Consider the following 8,751-nt stretch of genomic DNA (forward strand, 5'->3'; position numbering starts at 1 on the left):
TCTTCAAGAAAAAAAAATCTTTTAAAAGAAAGGAAAGAAAGTATATGAATTGTGTTCTACATAAGCCTAGTAAAAGTGTAAAAAAAATAAATTAACCTCTATTTTAATTAAAGTGCTGACATGTTTAAACCAGGCTCCTAGTATACTACATGGTGTCTCCCCATTTAAGTTATTAGCTAGACCTGTTTCTGCAGTCCTCTTAACTATAGAGGTATAAGCCACATCTTCTAGTCTTGCAAAAAAGGGAATAAAACACCTTACTACTATGAACACCTGTAGTTCTGCCTGCCAAAAAGGGGCACAGTCACTTTAGTTCTTCAGTGGAACTGCTGTCATACTGGTTCAGTTGCATAGTGCCAGAAACACTGTAAAAGAGATCATTGCAAACCTGGAGCCCATCTTCCTCTCAAGAGGACCAACAAGGCTACAATATGAGGGATGCACATACACAAAAAATCCACTGGGGAAATAATTGCCAAAGTAATGTGGTTTAAACCTAACAGAGCACAATTGGCACTAAGGCCTGCTCCTAGGGAGAGACATTATGTGTAGTACTGTAAGTCTAACACTCCCCAATAGCAGTAAATATCCTAAGCCCTATGGGAGAAAGGTTTATAGTTCAGTTATAGTACTGAATTCCCATTCATTACTAATAAAACATTTAGGTTTAAGCCCCTAGGCTTCTTTCCTACTTCATCTGTCTTCCTTAATTAAGCTAAAGCCATGGCAGCATTCATTTCCATCTGGATTCTCCTGTCCAAGGTCAAGCACCTCTGCCAGAATTCCATGGACCCTCCTGACCAAGAGGAATCCTACGACTGCCAGCCACTAGGAAAATAAAAACTTCTGTTTTAAAAGAAACAAAGACTGCAAGCATTTCACACTGAGCTCATAATCATCCATGATATCAAGTTATTCCAGATCAGGAAAAGCCTAATTCCACCCTTACTAGAATAGAAAAAGAGTTTTACACCTTAGCCCTTAAAACTGCCCTTAAAACAGCAGGAAAAAAATTCAGAAGTTGGACCTTCACCCTTCACCCTCCCCTTAATATTAAGGGGTCCAACTCTTTCAGAGGGGAGTTGAGGCAGGACAGAATAGGGCTTGAGGCTGTGCTCCCTGGTTCCTATCAGGCTCCAAAGGAGTTAATGCACAACTGCAAACTTTCTAGGATGAAAATGTCCGCTAAAGCCCCCAAACCACCCAAAACTATAAAACTTATAAAATCATGGGCCCATAATGGACTATTAGTTAAAACAGAAAGACTGAGGTCATAAAGATTGTTAAACATTAGCCCAGAAACAAACTTTTAGTATGTGGCAGAGATCCACAAGTATCAATAGTTATCTTCTCCTGAAATAAAAAAGACAACACTTGGTGTTCAAAGGTTGAGATGGAAAATCACCGCTGCAATACCTCCTATCAAACAAGCTAACTCACACTACTCAAGACCTGTCTTGCTCTTCAGCATGTCCACACTAACTCTTTTACCGTGTACTCTCCATTCAAAAAACCTTACTGTTTACCTTCACTATTTCTTTTCCCTGAATTCTTTCTCACAGCAAGACTGTGAGCCTAGTAGGGGGCTCAGCTGGCTGTAGTGTCAGCAGGGCTCCAGTTACAGTATAATGAAGGCAATAGCAATCTCAGTGAAAAGTTAGAAAGTTGATGGGAAAAATCAAGAAGTCTTTCAGAGAGGCAGTAACCGTAGGTATTATTTTAAACAAAATATATTGGATATATTGCTGTATATAATTCTAACAGCACTTGTTAGAGGTTGATTGTGTTTAAAAAGTGGTGATGGTTGCAAAGCTTTGTGACTATATTAAAAATCATTGAAGCATATACTTTAACAGGGTGACTTTTATGGTATATGAATTATTTCAAGAAATTTGCAAAAAAATAAAATAAAATGGGTAAAACATAAACAAGTAAGCAGAATAAAAGAAGGCCCTCTCCTCAGGGCAGGGTTTGAGTGCAGATTGAGATAGAGATTTGGAAATGTTGAACTGCTCTGGTAATCAAAGGAGAAGAAATTAAAATGTTAAATGGTGGACTCATCATGAAGATGAGTTAGAAATAGGAGAGAGTGATCAACAGGGTAGGGGTTTAAACGGATACAAGGGGTGGTATTTTACAGAGCCCTCCAAATGTGTCTTTGCAAAAAAAATACAAAAAGGGGTTAAATTGTTTACAATGGAGTTTTCTATACACCTATCTCTTTCTCTGTCACCCTTACCCCTCTTTAGCAGATACTAAATTGCTTAAGAATACTTTTCAGTCAAAATGGATTATTTGGGGGGAAATTAATGAAATCTATATCTAGGTTGATTGAAGGCAAAAAACATACCTCATGAAGAAGCTGAAGTTGAAGAAAAAGGAAATGCTGAGAGTATAAATGCTTGGAAGTTAACAAGAATTTTAGGAAGAATTAAGACCGTCAAAGGCTATAGAATTAATGGTATCCAACCTGAGATCATCAAGTATTAAAGGGGGAACAAGCAAATATCTGGGCTACAGATGGAATAAATAGAAAATTTCACCAAAATAAATATGATAGGAAATAAATATTGAAAAGTTGGAAGTCCAAAGAAGGATGGAAAGATCTAGAAGGCCCAAGTAAAGTGGATGTATTTTCTTGGCTGAATGGTAGAAGGGGCTACTGGTTCACTTCCCTCTGTCTATAGGCACACCCGCAAGAACTCTTTGTGAATGTTCCATAGCTCCAAGATGAGGGCCTAGAACCCTTGACTAGAGTGAACTCTCTCACTGTCCAGTTGCCTGAGGGAGGCAGTGTGCGTCTCTTTTTTAATGAGCAGCCCACTGGGCTAAGCTCTAACTTGACAGCCTGGGGTACTGATCCATCTTCTTCTTCCACAGTAAGGTGCAACTTCCCCCTCTGTTATTCTACTATCCACAGAGGAATAAAGGCTTACCATTTTTTTTAAAAAAGCAAGGCCTGAATCAGGTAAAGAAATCCTAGGTGCAAACATATCAGAGATTGAATGCTTAATTTCCTGTTCCTTTTCCCATATTTTTCAATCAATTATTTCAGCACAGAAAGACATCTGAGATGTGAATTCCCAGGAAAAAATAGAAGGTCAGTATTCTAGGGGGAATAAGTGGGGATCAGGATTCCTATTCAAAACTCACAGGTCATCTACCTAGATGTAGCATAGAGCTCCGGGGGAAAATCCCAAACAGTGATTCAGATGTCTGGATTATATGATTAGGAGAGTCCAGAATAGCTACAGGAGAAAGTCTCTCAAGACTACCACTCATTTGAGATATCTGATTTCCTAATGTGTTATTGCTGATCTGGAGAGCAATGCAAAGCCTGTGAAAGCATCTGGTGAGGTGCTAGTGTTCTAGCCCTGTCCTCAAAGAACAGAATACTATCTGATGGAACATACATGCACTTAGAGTTCTAGATGCTGAGTTTTCATAAGAAGACAACTGGCTGAAAAAAGATCAATTACAGATTTTACATAGAAAATTCTCTGAGTTTTTCAAAGAAGAAAAAGTAGAAAATATTTTATTCATATTAGAATGAATTACACGTGTCGCTTCAGCAGCACATATACTAAAATTGGAATGATACAGAGAAGATTAGCATGGTTCCTGCACAGGGATGACATGCAAATTCATGAAGCATTCCCTATTTAAGAAAAGAAAAGAAAGAATTACACGGGGTGAGCCATGGTGGCTCAGTGGCAGAGTTCTCGCCTGCTATGCCAGAGACCTAGGTTCTATTCCCCGTGCCTGTCCATGAAAAAAAAAAGAATTACAACAAGAAAATAGAGACTCCTTTATTCATTGTAGAAAGTCATAAAAATATCTGTGTTAATGTCATATGGATATCTATAGCCCACTGTGATAGTTTGGAGGTAGTATGTACCCCAGAAAATTTCATGTTCTTTTAATGCATTCCTGTGGGTGAAATTTTTTTTGTAGGTTTTATCACTTGGCATGTAACTCACCTCATTCAAAGTGAATCTTAATAGTCTTACTGGAGTCCTTTATCTGAGGATAAAGGTTCCACAGAAGCTAAGAGACAGAAGCTGAAATAGAGAAACACAGAGGTCAGAAAAGAAGACACAGAAACCAGAAACTAGAAGCAATGAAACCCAGGAAGAAAGTACCAGCAGACATTGCCATGTGCCTAGTTATCTGACAGAGGTGCCCTGGATGCCAGCAGCCTGTATTCAAGTCCAGGTATCATCCTGTTGATGCTCTGTGTTGGACATCTTCATGGCCAAAGAACTGTAAATTGTAAGTTAATAAACTCCCATTGTTAAAAGCCAGTTCATTCATGTTATATTGCATTCCGGCAGCTTTACCAAATCAAAACATCCACCTAGAGAGAGGAAATGAAAATTGGGTCTCAGCCCCTCATTATCTTCCTATGTCTCAGCATCAGTGAAAAGGCAAGAAGAAAATGAAGGTAGCAAACTTTGAAAGGTAAAATTGCTCTATTCAGCTCTAAAGTCTCAATTTATTCTAGACTAAAATTCAACACCTGAATGAAATTTGTTGCAGAAGTAGCCAAAATTTTGTGTGGTTTGTGGATTGTGATTCAAAGATTTTAGGAAGCCTTTAGTTGTCAAACTTCCAAACCATCCTCAGTATAACCTGGCCTCCCAGTCATACATTCTGACTTCAGTCCTCCCCGGAGATTTTCCTGATAGCAATGAACTCAAACAATGGGCAAGTGTGTACTCTCTTGGCCTTCTAGTAGACCCAAAGCCTGAGTGTATGGAAAAGGTGATGCATATTTAGGGATTCCTCAAGCCAGGTGTAATAGTTTCAGGTGTCAATTTAGGCAGGAAATGATGTCCGGTTGTTCTGTTGCTGTGCCAAATCATCAGCAAGTGAAATTCATCTATGGGTGATTACATCTGCAGTTGGTTAAGGGGAGTGCCTTCCTCAATGACTGAGGCTTAAAAGGACTGCTCAGAAAAAAGAGACACAGTTCAGTACAGTGCAGCACAATGGAGCTTAGAGCTCAGAGCCAGCACAGACCCAAATCTTTGAAGATGCAAAAAGGACCCCAGAAGCTGGAAAAGAAGCCCAGCAGACATCACAGTGCACCTTCCCAAATTAGTAAATTTGTAGCTAAATAAATCCCCTTTATAAAAGCCAATCCATCTCAGGTGTATTGCATTATGGTAGCCTCAGCTGCCTTAGCTAGTAAATAACCCAGGAACTATCTGGAACAACTATCATACACCAACTTGGAACAAGGGGAGAGGCTGTGATATCAGCGCTGAACTATAAGTAAAGTCTCCCGCACTGTGGAAGCTGGAAGCCCCCCACCCCTACTGACATGGCAAGATATTTTGGAGTCTCTACTTGGTGGGGAAAAGAAGCACTCTTTACTAGAAGCAAGGGACAGAGAGCGCAACCAAGCTCCATATGTGGTTTTGATTAACAAATTCAGACTGCTGAATACAAACTCTGACAACAAGTAAAATATAAGAAAAAAAAAACAACCTGGAGGTCATTCCACAGCAGAGAGGAGGCACAGCTTATGAATAAAAACAAAAGCTTTTTGTGTTGCTTGAGCTCAGGATACTAGAAAAGGGCTCTGCACTAAGAAAAGGGGCACATACAGCCAAGTACCAACTCTAGCTCTTCATTGGTGAAACTGTGGGGTTGGGTGGGGTAGCTGAGGACAGGCTTTGAAAGGATTATCTTTGTTTTTTTAGCAGGCCATTAACAAAAGGGCAGACATTCTGTTTTCATCACTGCCCCAGACAAGGGCAGAGTTAATGTATGTCTGAGAGACAAAGTAAGTATTCAGCTGAAGGAAACAATTCCTTTAAGGGCATATCATCCCCAAGAAAAAAGGGGGTCAGGGAACAGTACAAGTGGCAGTGCTCATTCAGATGATTCAGACCCCAGAGAATGGGATATCAGCAGATAATGTTTTTAACCTAAAAAAAGGGGGAGCTGAGCCTGTCTCAAACATGTTTCCAGTAGGGGGCAAAAGAAAGGCTGTTTGAGAGGCTTGTAACTCTTCAGCCTGCAGAGAACAGGGACTGAAGAGCAGCTCACCCACAAAAAACAGATGGGGCTGAAGTTCTAGAACATGCTGTGAATGCTATTTAGAGAATTCAGACCCCAGGATCTGGACAACAGAAAGAATTTAAGCTTAACTTCTGCCTCAGCCTCTGTCTCAATCACACCCCTGGCAGGGACAGAGTCTGCTGAGAATTAAAGGCACAGTACTACCTTATGCTGGTGGGGACCAGGGGCTCACAAGTACCATTGGCAATGAAGGTTAGAAAAAGAACAGAATAAAGACATCTCACAGGAAAAACTGACACCCTGCTGGGTCTCACCCCCAGGGAACCTTGACACTGATTACACCATCTTCTTGAGTCCTGAACCTGCCTCACCTAGGAAATTATGATTGGAGACAATTCTACCTGGGGGGACCCTCCTCAAAACACTTCCATATAGGCAGGGCAAGAACCAGAAAAACAAGAGCAAAAAAAAAAAAAAAAAATCACAAGTCATACTAAGAAGTATGAAGATATAGTCCAGTCAAAAGAACAAATTAACACTTCAAATAAGATATAGGAGTTTAAACAACTAATTAAAGATGTTAAAAAAAAATCTTATGAATCAATTCAATGAGCTGAAGGAAAATGTGGCAAAGGAGTTGAAGGATATGAAGAAGACACTGGATGACCATACAGAAGAAATCATGAGAAAACAAATGGCAGAGCTTAAGGGAATGAAAGGCACAATTGAAGAGATGAAAAACACAATGGAGACAAAGAACAAAATATTTGAAGAGGCAGAAAAAAGGATTAGTGAACTGGAGGACAGAAGATCTGATATTCTACCTACAACAGAACCGATAGGGAAAAGAATGGAAAAATATGAGCAGGGTCTCAGGTAATTCAATGCAACATGAAGCACACAAATATGCATGTTATGGGTGTCCCAGAAGAAGAGAAGGGAAAAGGGACAAAAAAATAATGGAGGAAATAATGTCTAAAAATTTCCTAACCCTTAAGAAAGACACAAATTTAGATCCAAGAAGTGCAGTATACCCAAAACAGAATAGATCTAATTAGACCTACTCCAATACACTTACTAAATAGATTGTCAAATATCAAAGAGAAAGAGAGAATTCTGAAAGCAGCAAGAGAAAAGTGATCCATTACAGACAAGGATAGCTCAGTAAGACTATGTACAGAGCTCTCAGCAGAAACCATGGAGGCAAGAAGACCATGGTATGATATATTTAAGATAATGAAAGAGGAAAAACTGCCAACCAATAATTAAATATCTGGCAAAATTGTCCTTCACAATGAGATTTTAGAATATTTTCAGACGGTATGAGTCAGGGTTCTCTAGAGAAACAGAACCAACAGGAGAGATCTGTAAATATGAGATTTATAAAGGTGTCTCACACAACTATGGGAATGGAAGAGACCAAAATCCATAGGGCAGGTTGTGAAGCTGGCAGCTCTGATGAAGGGTCTGGAGGAACTCCATAGCAGAGGCTCACTGGATGAAGAAAGATGAAAGAGTCTTTCTTCTTCCTTAAAAGCCTTCAGCTGCCTGGAATATCTTCTTGAGGGAGACACACCTTACTTGATCACAGATGTTATCAGCTACTGATGCAATCAACTGACTGATGATTTAATACATCAGCCTTTTGATTTATCAACCAGCCGTGAAATATCCTTGCAGTAATGGTCAAGACAGTGCATATTTGAGCAGACAACTGGGCATAATCACTTGGCCAAGTTGACACCTGAACCTAGCCATCACACAGATAAAGATATTGACAGTTTGTGAAAAAGAGACCTGCTCTATGAGGAATACCAAAGGAAGCACTGTAGGCAGATATGAAAAGACAAAAGGGAGAGGTCTGAAGAAGAGTGTGCAGATGCAGATTATCAGCAAGGGTAAAAGAGAGAAAAAATAAGATATGACATACAAAACCTAAAAGACAAAACAGTATAAGAAAGTACTGTCTTTATAGTAATAAAATTAAATGTAAATGAATTAAACTCCCCAATCAAAAGCCAAAGATGGGTAGGATAGATTTTAAAACAGGACCCACCTATATGCTGTCTACAAAGATTCAATTTAGACCCAAGGGAAAAAATAAGTTGAAAGTGAAAAGTTGGGAAAAGATACTTCAGGCAAACAACAACAAGAAAAGAATGGGGTAGCTATACTAATTTCAGGTAAATTAGACTTCAAGTGTAAAACAATTAAAAGAGACAAAGAAAGACATTACATATTAATAAATTGGGCATAAGACGTAACAATCATAAATATTTATGCACCAAGCGAGAATACTCCAAGGTACCTGTGGCATATACTGACAATATTGAAGGAAGAAGTAAACACCTCTACAACAATAGTTGGAGACTTCAATACACCAGTCTCATCAATGGATAGAACACCTAGAAGAAGATCAATAAGGAAAAAAAGATCTTGAATAGTATGATAAATGAATTAGACTTAACATACATTCACAGAACACTGCACCCCACAACAGCATGATGCATATTTTTCTCAAGTGCTCATGGTTTATTCTCAAGGATAGACCACATGATGAGTCACAAAGTTGTGTCAATAAATCTTAAAATATCAAAATTATATAAAATGCTTTCTCAGATCATAATGAAATGAAGTTGGAAATCAATAACAGGCAGAGGGCCAGAAAATTCACAAATATATGGAGGATAAACAACACACTCTTAAACAACCAGTGGGTCA

The 8,751-nt window shown here is 39.0% G+C and overlaps 1 non-coding gene across 1 annotated transcript; it reads left to right on the forward strand.

Annotated features, from left to right (window-relative positions):
• The first annotated feature begins 3,560 nt into the window (after window positions 1-3,560).
• Window positions 3,561-3,666, forward strand: LOC143669408 (U6 spliceosomal RNA). The gene has a single exon (XR_013168920.1). It is a non-coding gene; the product is annotated as a U6 spliceosomal RNA (small nuclear RNA).
• The last annotated feature ends 5,085 nt before the right edge of the window (window positions 3,667-8,751 follow it).

The sequence above is a fragment of the Tamandua tetradactyla genome, chromosome 25 (assembly GCF_023851605.1).
Source record: "Tamandua tetradactyla isolate mTamTet1 chromosome 25, mTamTet1.pri, whole genome shotgun sequence".
Taxonomy (NCBI): Eukaryota; Metazoa; Chordata; class Mammalia; order Pilosa; family Myrmecophagidae; genus Tamandua; species Tamandua tetradactyla.